This window comes from Plecotus auritus (genome assembly GCF_963455305.1).
Source record: "Plecotus auritus genome assembly, chromosome: 8".
Classification (NCBI taxonomy): Eukaryota; Metazoa; Chordata; class Mammalia; order Chiroptera; family Vespertilionidae; genus Plecotus; species Plecotus auritus.
The window spans coordinates 131,189,543-131,207,435 of NC_137782.1; the positions used below are offsets into that span (position 1 = coordinate 131,189,543).

General features: G+C 44.9%; 1 protein-coding gene and 1 pseudogene across 3 annotated transcripts in view; both read left to right on the top strand.

Annotated features, from left to right (window-relative positions):
• Positions 1 to 17,893, top strand: part of ADD2 (adducin 2) — a 96,682-nt gene that overhangs the window by 15,528 nt on the left and 63,261 nt on the right. The window lies entirely within an intron of this gene.
• LOC308256217 (aurora kinase A-like) lies at positions 7,606 to 8,917 on the top strand (annotated as a pseudogene). Its single transcript has 2 exons — positions 7,606 to 7,938; positions 8,034 to 8,917. The product of its transcript is annotated as an aurora kinase A-like (transcript).

The window sequence follows — 17,893 nt, forward strand, 5'->3', positions numbered from 1 at the left end:
CAGAACATTTTTGGAGAAATGAAGCATGTGATGGGAAAGCATGGGATTTCTCAAACAACTGGCCAAAAATCTCAAAAAAGCTCCCTGTACTACCTGGCAATCTTAAGGTGTTTACTTTTTCACTCTCCAAATTAACTAATTCAGTCCCTCGTCTTTAAATCTTCTCTCCCCACCCCCACCCACCTTGCTATGAGCCTTGGACTTCATTGAGAAGCAGAAGCAATTAGCAGAGTGGCCCTACCTCTATCAGGGGTCATCCTTTGGGCTTCAGGCCCCCTTCCTGTTCATCTTTTCAAAAACAATACTCCAGCAATTGGTCTCTTTTTTGCAGCCTCCTCCTCCTCCTCCTCCTCCTCCTCCTCCTCCTCCTCCTCCTCTTCCTCCTCCTCCTCCTCCTCCTCCTCCTCCTCCTCCTCCTCCTCCTCCTCCTCCTCCTCCTCCTCCTCCTCCTCCTCCTCCTCCTCCTCCTCTTCTTCTTCTTCTTCTTCTTCTTCTTCTTCTTCTTCTTCTTCTTCTTCTTCTTCTTCCTCTCTCTCTCTCCTTTCTCTCTCTCTCTCTTTCTCTCTCTCTCTCCCTTTGTCTCTGTCTCCCTCTCTCCCTCTCTCAACTATAACATTCCCATTGGCATCCAGGCATGCTCCAGTATCTCCTACCTATGCATCTCAGATACTAACCCATTTCTCTCTTATCCTCTCAGCAAAACTCCTTACCTTTCCTCACTGTCTCACTTCCTCTTCCCCACTGTCCTCTCTATGCTATTGAGACTGCTCTTGTCAAAGTCATTGGTGATCTCTATGTTGCCAAATCTGATGGCCTCTTCCCTGTTCTTATCTTACTTAACCCATCAGCAACATTTAACATGGTGGACCACTTCTTTTGTTGTCTGGCTTCTGGGACCCTTCACTCTCCTGGTTTTTCCTTTGCTTCACTGGATGTTCCTCCTCTTTCTCTGTGGGGTTCCCTTTTCCCTACCTGACCTCTAAGTGTGGGAGAGCTTCATGACTCCACCTGGGCCACCCAGCTCCCTATGGGAGTTCATTCAGGATTTAGCTTTAACTTCATTTATATCCTGAGGAGTATAAAGTCTCTATCTCTCCAGAACCTTAGCTCAATGTTTCTCACACTTTAACGTGCATACAGATCAAATGGGGACCTTGTTAAAATGCAGATTCTGGTTCCATTGGTCTGGGGTGGGGTATATGATTCTGCATTTCCTACAAGCTCCTAGGTGATGCTGATACCGCTGGTCTTGAGATCTTACTCTGAGTAGTGTTGAGTGGTGAGCCTGCAGATGTGTATGCATAACTGTCTCCTTGACATTTCCACATGGATGTCTTACAGGCATCTCAGACCAAACTTAAAATGACCCTATTAGAATTCTTAACTTCTTTCCTCAAACCCACTTTTCTTTGCATTACATCATCTTCCCAGTTGCTCATGCCAAAAATCTTGAAATTGTCTTTGGTTTCTCTTTCCTTTCCTTTCCCAACCAATCCATTAGCAAATTCTATTGGCTCAGTACTCCCATATATATCCCAAATCTTTCTACTTGGCTCCACAAGGATAGTAGTAGCCGACATTTACTGAGTTCTTCCTACATGTCCAAGTGTGTTAATGTTTGCTATGGATTGAATGTTTATATCCCCCGAGAATTTACATGTTGAAAGCTATCCCCATTGTGATGGTATTTGGGATTAGTGGTGTCTAAAGGAGACCGCAGAGAGCTCCCTTGCCTCTTCCCCATGTGAGGACACAGTGAGAAGATGGCTGTCTATGAATGGGCCCTCACCAGGCACTGACTCTGTCAGCTCCTTGATCTTGGATTTTCAGCTGCCAGAACTGTGGGAAATAAATTTCTGTTGTTTATAAGCCAGAAATGGTATTTTGTTATAGCCGCCCAAGCTGATTAAGACAATATACATTTGTATATTTATGTATTTAAAGTCTAAATATTATGACAACCCTGTAAGACACATGATGTTATTAATTTAATTTTTTGGATTACAAAGGTAGACACATAATAGGCAATAAACAAATCTTTGTGGATTGAGTAAACAAACTTTATAACTTATAACCCTGCGTAACTTATGTCTTTAAAAAATCTAATTCATTATTTTGGTTATCTTTTTCTTTGTTTTAACTATCATAGTCAATAGTGTATTGATATACAGAGAATTATGGAGACAGTATCTTATTTTAAAGTTTCCTGTCCTTGCTAAGCACAAATTAGTCGCAAATGTCCACAGGGTGTGCGTGTCACAGAATTTATAGTCTCTTTGGCTTCCTCAAACCACCTTTGACAGGGTTACAAGCATCTAAAACATTAAAATTATTTATGTCTGATAATTACAATGTTGTGATGTACCCTATAAAGACATTGTGTCTAGTGTGTCCTTGCAAAAAGCAGGGACACTTTTCTCATGACGTCACTGCATTTTCTGTAACTTGTGGGATATATTGAGATGACATTTAAGCTCCAAGATATATTCCTTTCCTAAGCTTCCTTTGTGTGTGTCAGTTTTGAAAGTACTAGTATTGTGCTCTGTGTTGGACATCACACTTACAAGTGGCTGAGGTTCAGGAAACAGCAACCTCCATGGCCAGGTAGATGGATGCTAGTTCGTACAGAGACATCTGAAGGAACTTGGGTTGTTTAGGTTAAGAAGAGGAGGTTAAGCCATTAGTTTGCTGTGTTGTTTATTTTAAAGGAAATCTTTAGTAACCTTGTTTATAAAATGAAGACATCTTTGGTAATGTGAACAATTGGCTAGTTTTGTAAGTGTGAGTTTCTCTGAAGGGTGGGAAGGGGTGACGCACATTCACTATTGTCCCCCTGATTTCCATTACAGCCTCCCCTCTCATAGAACTTTCACTATGCCAAGGCAAACACCGCACCAAACACAACACTGTGTTCCTTTCTCTAGTTCGGTTCAAAGAACTACCCTAGGAAGCGAGATTCTTATATAGAAATGAACTCCCAAAAGCTCAAAAGGAGCCCTAAGCGTTAGCAAGGGCCTTTCTGTCTTTATGTTTCTGAGGAACATGCATCAGATGTCACATATGGGAGACATTCCCCTGGAATCCCAACCTGTCGAAGCGGAAGGGAGCATAGGGACCTTCCAGTCCAGCCCGGAGTTACAGAGATCAGGCCAATGGAGCCGAGGGAAGACAAGGCACCAGCCCAGGGCGGGGCACAGAATCACTGGCAAACCCCTGAAAAGCTGCTCTTCGGGGCATTTCCTTCTAAATGTCAACGTCTTCACTGTTTAATGTCAGAGTTTTCAGGATATCATTTGATGTCATGGAAAAAAGACAGGAGGAGAAGTTCCTTACGAGAATCTAAAATATGATGAGAGAGATGGGTGGGGCTGAGGCAGGCGCCCTAGATGGCCTGGCTCCATGTTCATCCTTAATTTTCATCCCTGGATACAGGGGAAGAATTATAATTTAAACTTCGTCACATTTTACAAAGTATATTAGCTTGCTAGGGCTGCCTTAACAAAATATGACAGATTGAAATTTATTCTCTTAAATGCATAGAAATAGGAACGTATTCTCTCACAGCTCTGGAGGCTAGACGTCTGAAATCAAGTGTGGGCAGGGCCGTGCTCGCTCTGCAGGCTCTAGGGAAGAATCCTACCTGGCCTCGTCCTGCCTTCCGGTGGTGCCAGCGATCCTTGGTTGTTTTTGGCTCGCAGCTGCTCCACTCCAGTCCTTGCCTCCATAGTCACATGGCCTTCTCGTCCAAGTCTGTGTGTTCTCTGTGCCTCTCTATGTCCAAATCTCCTTCTCCTTATAAGGACCACCACCAATGGATTTAGGGCCCATCCCAACCCACCTATGACTTTGTCTTAACTTTCTGCAAAGACCGTATTTCTAAATGAGGTCACAGTTACAGGTTCCAGTTGGACATGAATTTCGGGGAGACACAATTCAGTGCAGAATGCAAAGTTGTAATGATTTTACGTTTTAACTTTTGCTGAGAATTTATACTTGTACATGCTAGAAAGGCATGTTGTTTCCTGGGGACCCAGGAGAGAGAGAGAGAGACAGAGAGAGAGAGGGGGAGAGAGAGAGGGGAGAGAGAGAAAGAGAGAGAGAGAGAGAGGAGAGAGAGAGAGAGAGAGAGAGAGAGAGAGATGCTTCCCAAACTATATTTGGCAGAACACTATTCTCAAGAAATGTAATGTGAAATAAAAGTTTCCATGGTCAATAGAATTTGGGAGACACTGTATCTACCCTTCTCTCAAAGCATCAAGCATCTAGGATACAAAAGGTTGGGAAAGGTCCTTATAATAAGGACCTGTACTTGCTCTACCAATTCCAGAGTTTATTGGACAGGGAACACTCTATATTGATTAAGGATTGCCTCCAGCTTCACGAAACAGACACCCAATCACAGCAGCTTAGTCCCATAGGGGTTTATTTCCCTCACCTAGAAAGTTCAGAGGTCAGCAGACTGGGGTTGGCACAGCAGCTCATGATGGCATCAACATGCCAGACTCCTTTTGTCTCTCTGCTCTACTATGCTTAGCTGGTCATGTTCGTTCTCTTGAAAGACCAGCTACTTCCCTTCCAATATCCCAAATTCCTTCTAAACAGAGAGAAGGAGGACAACATGGTGAGAGAGAAGGGATAGCATTTCTATCAGGAAATTAGACTTTCCCAGAAATTCCCAAAAGATTTCTGCTTGCACATTACTAAGACTGTATCAAATGGTTGCGTCTAACCGCAGGGAAGGCTGAAAAATGCAGGGTTGTTTTTTGTTGTTATCGTTGGGTGCGTATTTTGGACAAAAGTGAGGTTCTGTTAGGAAGGAAGAAGGGAAGGCGAATCTTGCCTAGGTGTTGGCAGTGACTGCCACACACACAATTGCCCATAGCATTAGTGACCAGGAGATCGCCCTTGCTAAAAATTTGTTCCCGTTGTCCTTCACAAGAGTGCTTTCTAGACAACTGCAGGTTTTTAGCATCAGCATCCAAGTTTAATCCTGCCAAACACTTTAGCTCAGTACAACTCAAGCAGTTTGAGTGTCCATACTTGTATGGCACCATGCTACACTAAGTGCCTTTTAAATGATTTAATGGCTTGATGTGTGTTTGCACTCCCAAGCTAATTTCATTTTCTTTAATGTGCTTTAATGGAATTTGGAGCTTTCTTCTCTACAATACCAATTCCCTAACTATAGAGTTGCCCTGTTTAAAGTAATTCACTCGGAATGCATTGTAGAGGCATCACTGCTTCTTCTGGCCAACTTTTCAAGCAATGAAAAGGCAGAGGCTCCCACCTTCTCAGAGACCATGGGTGCTGCCTTAGTGGCTCAAGAGACCTTGACAGTCACGGGGATCTGCAAGGGTCACTGCTGTGGTCACACTTTCTGATCAGCAGGAGAGCCAAAGTGCGTGCCACCATTCTAAGGTAGGACCTGCAATAAGGAGCCTATTGAAGGAGAAGGAGCCAACCAGGTCTCCCTCCTTTTGGTTCTCCCTCTTTTACTTTGCTTGGTCAAGGGGAGCACATAAGCCAGGGGAAGGGAGGTTAGTTAGTGCAGCGTAACACTAGCTGAATCTGACGAATGCAGCACACAATAACCTCAAAGATAGGGAGATGTATGACAGATTCCAGAAAAGGTTCCTTTTTTTTTTTTTAAGGTTCCTTTTGATCTCTGCGTGAGTATGTGACAATTCTAATCTCACTGCTGGAGATGGGGGAGGAGGAGGAAAGGACCCACATAGAAGGCAATCAGGTCATCACACCTGAGGCATGTCCTTCAAAGTGAGAGCCCAGAGGCCTGTGGGAAAAAAACCGTAGAGATTGTGCCGTTCTCCATTCTCAGCTATGAATATAAGCTCTTTCCTTAGTTCCGGGTGGAGGTAACCAATCTAGGATGTCAAAACACCGTTGTTGTTTTTTTCTCTGTCAGCAAAACATGTCAAGATTTTTTTAAACCATTAAAATTTTATGCATTTATAATTTTCCAAAGAAGCATAGGTCACAGTGGCCTCACACACAAAGGCAGCAGCTGAAAGGAGCAAATGCCTTTGTACCATTTTGATAGTTGACCTACTGTACAAAACAAAGTTGAATTTCAAATTGTAATCCCCCTTAGTGCAAAGGAAATGATTTGTTTATCACTGACTAATGTTTCAGAAAGGTCAGTATGAAAGTTGTAAATGGTTCCCAACCCACTGAACCATCAAGAGATAGTGTCCCTGGAATACAAAATGTGTTTAGAGACCTCCTGGAGAGCAGCGCTAGCGCTAGAACAGCATGGGTCCAGCGGGCCTTATGGAGCAAGTGTGCCTGTGTGCCACATCTGCCTTCCTTAGTCCTGACTGGGCCGTTGTGCTGGCTGTGAACCAATGAAAAGGCAGCACCTCTCTAGCCCAGGCCAATCAGCTTTCAGACTAGAGAGTTTAACTCCTATTTACGGTAAAACTAGAGGCCCAGTGCACAAAATTTGTGTGTGTGTGTGTGTGTGTGGGGGGGTGTCCCTCAGCTTAGCCTGCGCCCTCTCGCAATCTGAGACCCCTCGGGGGATGTCCAACTGCTGGTTTAGATCCTTCCTTCCCCAGCTGCTGGTGGGGACCTTCCTTTGCTTCATGCCACCCCCTGGTGGTCAGTGCATGTCATAGTGAGAGATTGAACTCCCATCTCCCGGTCAAACTCCTGAGGGGACACTTTGCATATTAGCCTTTTATATATATATATATATATATATATATATATATATATATATATATATACACATACATATACATACATATATATACACACACTAGGGACCCAGTGCACAAATTCACGCACCTTGAAATAAATTGTGGGCTGCGAGGCTATGGTGGGCACAGGGGCAGGTCTCAGCCCATCCTCCGTGCCCCCACCCAGCCCCGTGTCTGCCGACAGTCCCGCTCCCGCCACCACAGTTTCCATGCGCTGACGGCGCTGGTCCCCGCTCACACCCGTTGAAGGCATGGAGCAATTGGGGCCAGTGCCAGCAGCAGGAGAAAGTGGGGCAGTCACTGGCAACGGGTGCGAGAGGCGGCTTCCAGCCCCGATCACCCCTCAGGAGCAGGGGGAGATGGAGAAGCTCTGAGGGGTGACTGGGGCAGGCAGCTGCTGCTCGCACCCACTGATGGCGCCGAGTGATTGGGGCCAGCGCCGGGCGCCGGCAGTGGATGCAAGCGGCGGCTCCAGCGCCAGCAGCGGGTGCAAGCTGAGCCAGCGCCAGCAGCCGGTGTGAGCACTGAGAGGGACCACAGCGCGCGGGAGCAAAGAATTTTCAGTAACCACCAGAAGCTTGCCCTGATAACAGTTATCAGCATCCTGCCTTGGTCTGGTGGCCCAGCTCACCTGCTCCACCATCCCGCTGCAGCCGACGCCCACCATGTTCCTCATATGCCCCCTGGTGGTCAGCGCATGTCATAGTGACTGGTTGTTCGTTTTTTCTGCCATTCAGTCTATTTGCATATTAGCCTTTTATTATATAAGATAGATGACTCTGAGTCCTAATGACTTGGCTCTCCAAGGGCTCGGCAGCCTTGGGTTGGAGGCCGGAGCCAGCAGGTGTCCAGGCCAGGCTGGGGGGCAAGGGGGCAGCTCGACATCATGGACAAATCTAAAGAAAATGGCATTTCAGGCCTGGTTAAGACTACAATTCCATCTAGTGACTGTCCAAAATGTGTTCTGGTGACTTAGCAATTTCCTTCTCAGTATTTGTTATCTGCAAATAGTGGCCAGGCTCACCAGGTCTTGTGTCCTTCGAATTCCTCCTAGCAAGTTCCTTCACAAGCACAAAAGCTTGTCTCCAGCCACAAACCGGTTCTGAATCTGAAGCAGAAGCAATTGCAGGCAACCAGTGGCCCTCGCCCTGTGTCCAGACCACTGAATAATACGCAAAAGAATGAGCAGCCCCAGCCACCAGCCCCTGAGGCCAGGGGGGCTCAGTGAGTATCCCAGGGCCACAGCTAATACACTTATAGGCCTGAATAAGAATCCTGATCATCCCCACTGACCAGCAATGTGACCATGGACAGGAAAAGGAAATGGCTTCAAAACAGAAAAACGAAAAATAAAAAAATAGGCAATGGACTTTGGAAGATTTTGAAATTGGTCGCCCTCTGGGCAAAGGAAAGTTTGGAAATGTGTACCTGGCAAGGGAAAAACAGAGCAAGTTCATCCTGGCTCTGAAAGTCTTATTCAAAGCCCAGCTGGAGAAAGCAGGCGTGGAGCATCAGATAAGAAGAGAAGTAGAAACACAGTCCCACTTTAGGCATCCAAACGTTCTCAGGCTGTACGGTTATTTCCAGGATGCCACCAGAGTGTACCTAATTTTGGAATATGCACCTCTTGGAACTGTCTATAGAGAACTTCAGAAACTGTCCAGGTTTGATGAGCAGAGAACTGCTACTTATATCACAGAATTGACAGCTGCCCTGTCATACTGCCACTCAAAGAGAGTTATTCATAGAGACATCAAGCCAGAGAATCTGCTCCTTGGATCAGCTGGAGAGCTTAAGATTGCAGATTTGGGGTGGTCCATACACGCCCCATCCTCCAGGAGAACCACCCTCTGTGGCACCCTGGACTACCTACCCCCAGAGATGGTTGAAGGCCAAATGCACGGTGAGAAGGTGGATCTCTGGAGCCTTGGAGTTCTTTGCTATGAATTTTCAGTTGGGAAGTCTCCTTTTGAGGCAAGCGCATACGAAGAGACCTACAAAAGAATATCTCGGGTTGAATTCACATGCCCTGACTTTGTACCAGAGCGGGCGAGGGACCTGACTTCAAGACTGTTGATGCATAAGACTAACCAAAGGCTGACCTGAAAGAAGTCCTGGAACACCCCTGGATCACAGCAAGTTCCTCAAAACCATCAAGTAGCCAAAATTTCAAAGAATCAATCAGTAAGCAGTCTTAAGACTCTTGCAGGGGGAGAGCCTCTGAGCCAGGGCTGCTGTGTCATTGGTCAGAAACACACTCCTGACAGAATCTTGCTCCAATCTGCAGCGCTATGGCAAAGTATAGAAAATACCCCTTCAATAAACGTGACACTGAAGCGCAAGTAGCCACGAGAATCGTGCTGTCTCCCAGGTACCTGAGTGGATGTGTAACTTACTGGGTGGCCACACCTGGTAAAGTTGTCAGAATGAACATGTGACTCTTTGAAATGTGAAAATAAAGAGATGTGCATAGACAAAAACAACAACAACAAACAAAATAAAAAAAAAGTGTTTAGAAAGCATAAGGAAAAGCATGATGCAGCAAAAGAAGAGTTTTTCTTGCTCAGGTGACTGTGCTGTGGCATGATGGGAAAACATGTGGCCTGAAGGGAGAGCACGTGGCATAGAGCTGTGGATTTTAATCTCCAGACTGCTCTCTTGTTTGAATTCATTGTTGGACTCTTAGTTCCTGGAGTGCAGGGACCCTTTGCTAAGTCTTTGTTGTCTTTAAGCACTTAGCCCAGTGCCCCTAGTCTTTAAACGCTATGAGATGAGTAAAGGCATCCGGAAAGCAATGATGCCCAAGTAAATCCATCCAAAAACATTTATCTCATCAAAAACATTTGGCTAAAATGCCAATCCCACAGCCCCAGGGTGTGCTCAATGGCGTGAAGTCCAGTCGGGGGACAGTTGCTGACTTGCTGGTGATTGTGGATGAGACCTGGCACTCTAGGATTACTGGAAAATTCCAGAGGCCAGGGGGGGCTCAGTGAGTATCCCAGGGCCACAGCTAATACACTACCAAATACATAAGTGACCCAGGTATTTTGACTCCCAGGCCAGTGAGTTCCCAACTCTTCTGGGAGATGGCAGTCAGACTGCCTGAATTAGAATCCTGGTCATCCCCACTGACCAGCAATGTGACCAGGAACACATCTCTTTTCCTTTCTTGCTCAGTTTCCTCATCTTGAGGTACCTACCTCGTTAAGGATATGGTGGGAATTAAAGGAATGAGCGCCTAAAGTGAGTGCCTGGCCCCATGAATTAATTCTTCTGTGTTAGCAGCTGCCAGCTCAGTAACTACGAATGCTTTCCATATTTGCATCTTCTTTGAGGCCCGGAGTGAGAAGGTAGGTGAGCAGTATGCAAGGTGCTGAGATGGATGAGAATCATCAGAGAGACTTACCCTGATGAATAATTCCACTACCCACTGAGCAGTGCGAGAGTGCTCAGAGGACAGGCCTATTAATTCAGCTTGAGAGATCAGAAAACCTCACACAGGAGCTGACATCTGAGCAGGGCTTTGCAGAGCAATTTGGAACACTCCCGCTTGATTTGATTCCTTCTTGGGAGAATCCTTTTGAGCACAAAAGCTTTTTTGGGGGGTAATTTATTGGGTGCTACTTTATAAGTATAAGGAAAAGGATTATAAGTGTTAATCACTGTTGCAGGCTCACTAGCTCCTTATTATTTGACGTCTGTGAAGGAGATATTTATTAATGACAACTTTCCCCCACCATTTACATAACTTGTAGGTTTTTAAAAAATTGTTTCCTGGTGAATTTAGATGAAAATGGTCCTTGTTTTGGCAGTAGTCTGCATGGAGAGGTATTTCTGTAATATATACAATCAATCTGTTTCTCTAACTCTCAGCTACAGGGGCTGGGCTCAATTTATCTTCTCTCTGCAGGGCCTTTTGTTGTCCTTGGATACTCACCTCACATATGTCCCTGAGAATATGCAACTGATTAATCATAAAAATGGTGCCGTTCCCTGGAGTGATGGGACATTATAGCAGAGCATCTGCTGTGCTTTCTCATGAGGGAGGGGCAGGCCATCTTCCAGGCGGCACAGACAGCTGCTCTCCCTGGGGGAAGGGGTTCTGAGGCTGTGGTCTGGCTGTGGAAGGGGATCTGGCCCCCAGCACATGGCATTTCTCTGCTTTGTGCAGGGACATCAGAAACCAGTGTTAACCTCAGAGATGTGGCCTGTGTTCCTGCCCCTTTGTGTCTAAGTACCATTTCCATACACATAAGGCCTCCCCAAAGTGCAAACTTGCTCCATCTCTAGTTCTGTATTTTGAAGATTGTCTGGAAAAGGAATGCATAAGAAACAAAACAAAACCCAAACCTTTAGCAAGGATAGGGTTGAATAATTCACCTTGAAATCTTAGGTTCAGTTCCATTAACTGATCCAAAGCTTGAAAGAATAAAACCAGAGGCACATTCAAGTCACCACCAAGTTCCATTTCATTTTTTGTCTCCTGAACATCCCCGCACCCATGCGCTTTTTCCATCTCTCTGGTGTTCTGGTGTGCCGTGGTGTCCAAGCCCCATCACCCCATCTGGATGTGTACAAGGCCTCTAATTGGTCTCCCCGTGCCCACTGGTGCCCCACCCCCTGCTCTGTTGTTCATGCTGAAGCCAGTGTGGGCTTTCAATATGCAAATTGGACCTTGCTATCCTCCTTTAAAGAACTGATTATTGCTTCCTATTATTCTGAGAAAAAAGGCAAAAGTCCTCTCTGCCCACTCAGCTTCAGCCACACTGGACTTCTTTCTGCTCCTCACACCCACCAACTGCTTTTCAACCTCAGGGCCTTTGCACTAGCTGTTCCTCTGCCCCAACTGCTCTTTCTTGTCACTAATAGCTCAACCTAAGTATCACATCTTCAGAGGGCATTCTCTCTCTCTCTCTCTCTCTCTCTCTCTCTCTCTCTCTCTCTCTCTCTCTCTCTCTCTCTCTCTCTCTCTCCCCGACTGGGACCCAGCGTCCCAGACTGAACACCAGGCAGTTCATGCAGCAGGCTCGGGTGGGCGGGGACTGGTGAGCGGGCTGAACTGCTGAGCTCTCGAAGAGAGAGAGAAGCAGGGTCTGATCTGTAGCCTCCATGGCAGCTGCTTATCAGCCCTTGCCTCTCTCTTTCTCCAGGCCTCCCCAGCAGCCACACCTCTCTCTCTCTCCAAGAGGTCAGCAGTTCAGCCCGCTCGCCAGCATCCTGGGGCAGCTGCTGATCAGCCCTGCCTCTCCGATCAGGCCTGGAGATAGGCCCAGAGACACTGACTGGCATAGAAACTGACCAATCAGAACCAAATCTTGGTGAATTGAGAAGAGCCAATGGCTGCCTAGGAGGTGGAACTTTTGACATTGACTGGCATAGAAACCAACCAATCAGAACCTAATCTCGGTGAACTGTGAAGGCAGAACCTAAGGTGGGGGCTGAGGAGGGGTTTTAAGGGCAACAGATGTTTGGTGTAAGGTGTAAGAAAGCAGTTCAATTTTTTAATGATCGGTTTGGCAGTATAGTGCATATGGCTGGCTATCAGTCCAGATATAAGGATTTTGTATTTTTGTCTGCCAAGAGCATCTCCTCCTGCTGAAAAAGGCCCCCCCCCCCATTTAAGCAATCCTATCCTATATAATCTATCTATACTAATAAAAGGGTAATATGCTAATTAGACCGGGTCAACTGGCCATCTTCCGGATGTCCAACTTCCTTCCGGACAAAGCTATGGTGGTGGGAGCTAAGGCAGAGGCAGTTAGGGGTGATCAGACCAGCAGGGGAGGGCAGTTGGGGGTGAGATCAGGCTGGTAGGGGGTTAGGGGCAATCAGTCTGTCAGGGGAGGGCAGTTGGGGGTGAGATCAGGCCGGCAGGGGAGGGCAGTTGGGGGTGAGATCAGGCCTGCAGGGGAGGACAGTTAGGGGCCATCAGGCAGGCAGGCAGGTGAGCGGTTAGGAGCCAGCGGTCTCAGTTGGACATCCCCCAAGGGGTCCCTGATTGGAGAGGGTGCAGGCTGGGCTGAGGGACTCCCCCCCTACCCAAATTTCATACACTGGGCCACTAGGATATATGTATATGTATATATATATATATATATATATATATATATATATATATACACACACACATATATATATATATACACATACATATATATATATATTCACTCATAATATACATGTGTAATATACATCTAACACACACATATATAATTTTTTATGAATTGTTTGAGGGTAAAGTGCAGACATGATGTTGCCCATTTACTCCTAAATACTTCAGTGTGTGTTTCCTAAAAGCAAAGACATTCTCTTACATGACCAAATACAATGATCATAACTAGGTAATTTACATTGGTACAACCCAATTATCTAATCTATTTCCTTCAAATTTTGCCAGTTGTTCCACTAATATTCTCTATAGCAAAATAAAATAAAATTTTTCTGGTCCATTTTATTTTATCCAGGATCATGTCTGTTTGGATTCCTTCAGTCTGGGACAACTATTCCCAACTCTTTCTTTAACTTTCATAACCTTGACATTTCTTAAGGATCCAGGCCAGTTGTTTGGCTGCATGTTCTTCAACTGGATTTTGTCTGATGTGATCTCACGATGAGGCTCAGATGATGCATTCTTGGCAGGCATGCCAGAGAGGTGATGCTTGTTCTCCCCCAGCATCCTCTCAGGAGGCCCACATGGATTTGACTTGGTTAAGGTGGTGTCTGTGAAGTTCCTCTTTATCTCTTGCAATTACTAAGTATCTTGTGGGAATACACTCTGAGACTGTGCAAAACACCCTGTTTCTCAGCCTCGTTTGGCCCAACAGTTTTAGCATTCAATGAGGTTTCTTGCTTGAAATAATTATTACCATGTGGGTTGCCAAATGGTGAATACATCAACCACATTTTTTTATTTATTAGTTCAGTTTATTTTTTAATTTTTTCAATATTTTTTATTGCGGTAAAATACACATACATACCATCTTACCCATTTTTAAGTGTAAGTGTAGTGGTTGTTCTCTTTTAATTCTCTTCATCGCTCTTACCACTCTGAGTTTTTAAAAGTATGTGATGTATTATCCATCTAGAATGTATATCCCATGAAAACAGGATCCTTACCTGTCTTGTTCACTGCTCTATCTCCCCTGGTGCCTGGGACACATGGAAGACTTTCATCTCATAAATGTTTAATGAATGAATGAGTAAATGGCTGAATGAATGGACACCACCCATCACTGTTTGGCTCCCACGTGTCACTCCCACTGGCCTTTCTTTGATTCCTCATGCTTGCCATGCTCTGGTGTGCTACTGGCCCTGTGTACATGCTGGTGCCTGGCCTGGGAGACTTCCTCCTCCCTGCTTCACTGTTGACACTTATTCTTCCCTACAGTGTCAGCTCTTCAAGTATCACCTCCTTAAGAAAGCTGTCTCTGACCTGCTTTACCAAGAGGCCAAATTCTCCAGCTACAGGCATACACTATTTATTGTGCTTGGTTTGCTTTATTGCATTTCACAGATGTTGCTTTTTTTTTCTTTTTTTTACAAACTGAAGGCATGACTTTCCATCAGCAAAAAGATTACGATTCACTTTATGGCGATAATCACTTGATTGCAGGGTCTGGAACTGAACCCATGGTATCTTTGAGGCCTGCCTGTGTAGGTGTTCCTGGCCCAGTTGTGTCTCTCCTTCAAGGCAGTGACCGCAGGTACAGGTACAATAGTTTTTGTGATTACTGGTCAAGGCCTGTTCCCTGCACCAAATCGTAACTTCCATGCTCGCTGGGATGTTGCCTGGTTTTGCTCACCATTCCACTTTCTACAAACTGTTTGCTGAATTTTTTTTTTCCCCTTTCAGTTGAACCACTGGCAACATCTAACACCAGCGTTCATTTCTTTTCTCCAAGTGTTCAATTTCGATGAAGTTGACTGAGTGAGCAACTCAGCAATTTAGATCAGTGTTGGGTAGAAAATTATTCTCAATGTGCTTTTAGTTTCACAAAATGTTTAACAATGCTATTAAAATTTTCTTTAGCCTTTCCTTCTCTCAGATATTTACTCAGAGTCTTAAAATGGTCAAATGCATTTTGTTTGGAATGTTCAGTTCAAATGTCTTCATTTTCAATGTTGAATGATTTGTAAGCCGGTAATATTGTGACCCTAAATTGCCAAATTAAGCTCATTTTGATTTATTAAAAATATCCAATGCAAGTGAGGTGCTTGTATTATGTTTCTGAGGTATTTAGCTAAGTTTCTTATCAGAAAAATAAACTCAGAATTATTTCTTGCTTCATTTGAAATATTTATACCAACTCCTTGCTTTAGAATAGCCAATAAACTGTAATGAAAAATGAATATTCTGGAATTCACTCCTCAAAGTATACCAGTAATTCTGAGAAGGGAGTGTTTAAAGACAATGTCTCAATTTGCCTGGCAGATTAAAACCTTGGTTTGAAAAACATTGTACCCTTCTTAACAGCTGTGTTGTCTTTGCGACGTTCGGAGATGACTTTAAGTAAGCTACAGCCATGGCTTTGGGGAGGCCTCTACTCCTGTTTTTCTGTTTGTTTGTTTTTTAACCAGATTAATTTAAAAGTAAGACTGACAAATCTTTCCGAATTTTACAAGCTTATTTGTAAATCAAAATTTGAGATTTTACACACTTAATGAGAAGTTTTTTTTACATGTTTTATACATTTTGCTCCTGCTACATGTCCATTGGTTTTGTGGGGGGGGCGGGGAGAGACCCTGTCCTATGTCTTCCTTACTCAGAGACAGGCTGATGGAGTTGCCATCACCTGTAAATTGCTAGTGGCAGCAGTGTGGGATGGATCTAAAATGCTTTTTCCTGGATGAACTCCTGCTCATGTTTCATTGATCACATGACAATGCTGAACTGGAAGAGGGTGGGAAATGACCCTCCTCCTCTATCCCCAGATGTGGAGAGGACGCAGGAACCTGCTGGTGAAGAGTGGCGTCCGACAGATTTGAGAGCTTGCCTCCCAGAGGAGCTGCCCTCCTAGTTAATACATTTGCCCTCACTAAACACTGTCCTTTCTCCTCTATTCTCCCAAAGCACCACTAACACCAGGCTCTTCTGCATGTCAGACTTTTAATCAGAGGATTAGGCAAACAGAAGGTATTTATGGTATGGTGCCAGAAACCACTTTTAAATTCAATGTCAGACGTCAGTGATTCTCAAAATGGATTGGCCGTTCTCCATCGCTGGGCATTGCTCACTGGCTGTTTCTCTGGCCTCTGTTCTTTGCTGTGCTCTCGCCCCAGTGCCCCTGCCTGTCCTTGCACCTCCCACCTTCCCCACTTCTGACTTTTTGTCACTTCTCTGCAGGGCAATTTATCCCTTTGTTTCACCATCTTCTTCCACATCAAGGCTGGTGGTGAGGGTTGGTGAGTAAAAGGAAAACACGTTTCATTTATTCTACTCACAATGTTTCTAAAACAAATGTGTGAGTTATTTTCCACATTGACCAATTCTCTAACACCAGCTACCAGCTGGGCATCCTGTGTCATTTGGACACTATCTAGGAGTTTGAGTCAGATCCTGTAAGTTAAGGGCTCGGTCTTGCAAGGCTGCCCCCACCTCAGATACCATTGGCAGGTATGGGCTTTCCACATCACAGCGGGAAGGTTGCTGAATTTCTGGAGGGTACAGAGCCTGAGCCAGGAGCCAGGCGGAGGCGAGCAAGAAGGCCTCACTTTCCAGCTGATGCGTGACGAAGACCAGTGCCTGCGTCAATCACTCTTGGTGCCTCTCCTTTCAATCTCATAAGTGTTGTGATGAGCAAATGTTTCTTCACCACACTGGCTCTGGTCTGGTTGTCAGTCTTCATTCCTGGAGCGCTTATGAGTTATGATCTGATTTTGTGTGTGAGCTGACATTGGTTTCTGGTGAAAAGTTGAAGAGGTGGGGTAGTTATAAATCGCTGGCCAGACACTATCCTAAACTAGAATTTCTTATAATATTTGTAATCATTTAAAACATTCTGGTCATTTTGTACTGGGTTTTGGTTTTTATTTATAAATAAGTCTCCCAAGTAGTGTTTAATTTTTATTTATTTTTTAATAAACAAGCTACAGAACAACTGGAGGCCTCATAGTACCCTGGACTTTGGAACCAGATGAGCCCAGGTCCAGTGCTCAGCGCTGCCATTTATTAGCCGTGTGTACCTGGGCAAGTTACTCAAACTCTCTGGGCCTCAGTTTCCTTTTCTGTAAAATGGGGATAATAACTTTCACTCTAAAGGGTGGGAGCGAGGGTCAGAGGCAACCTGCGGTGTGTTTGCCGGACTTGCTCCCTTTCGGCCTCACCTGGAGGTGAGAAGCTGAATCATACTCTGAAGAATTCTTAGGGGGATGGAATCTGAATTGAATGTTTCAAAACAGTATCAAGCCTGAAGTATCCTTTTTATAATAAGTATGGTCTCGCTCTCTCCTGAATTGTGCTTTAATGAGCATCCTGGGTGGACTAATGATTCTGCCTCCCTCCAAGCTGAGATTTAAGTATCCATTCAACTTTTTTTTTTTAAAGCAGGAGTGGGAAGAAATAGATTCTCTTTGTGTCCAAAATAAGGAGAGAATAAGATTTTCTGAACTAGGCAGCTTCTTGAAAGGCATGTGGAAAGTTCTAGTAGTTATATAAAAAGCTAAATAACTGATTGATCTCAATACACAGCACCTATATGGTTTAGAAATTTCAACGGAATGTGGTGGCAGATTTCAGGGGTCTGCCATGCATACACCATGAAGCCTAGAGGGGCATTTTGCAAAAATACATAAAAATTGTAGGTCAGCACAGTCAAGGAGCCATCAGAAGGTTTTGTCTACTTAATGGGAGCAGGACCAGTTTAAATTTTATCATAAAGTGAGGAGTTGTGTGTGGAAACCTGAGTTAACTCATGCTGTTTCTATGGAAACCTGGTTAACTGATCCTGCATTTCTGCATAAACTGGAGTTAACTGTGCCAGGGATAGCTCAGTGCTGCCCGATGGCGAGTGCTTTAACCCAGCTGCAACCAGCTACTGCCCCCGTGAGTCTCTTTCATGCCTTCATGCCTGTCCAGTTCTCCTTCTCCGGACACAGTCTTTCCTTCGGTGATGGGATGGAAGTCATTACCATCTACCGATGTTCTCAGCCTCTCTGCTCCCCAGGCAGGTGAAGAA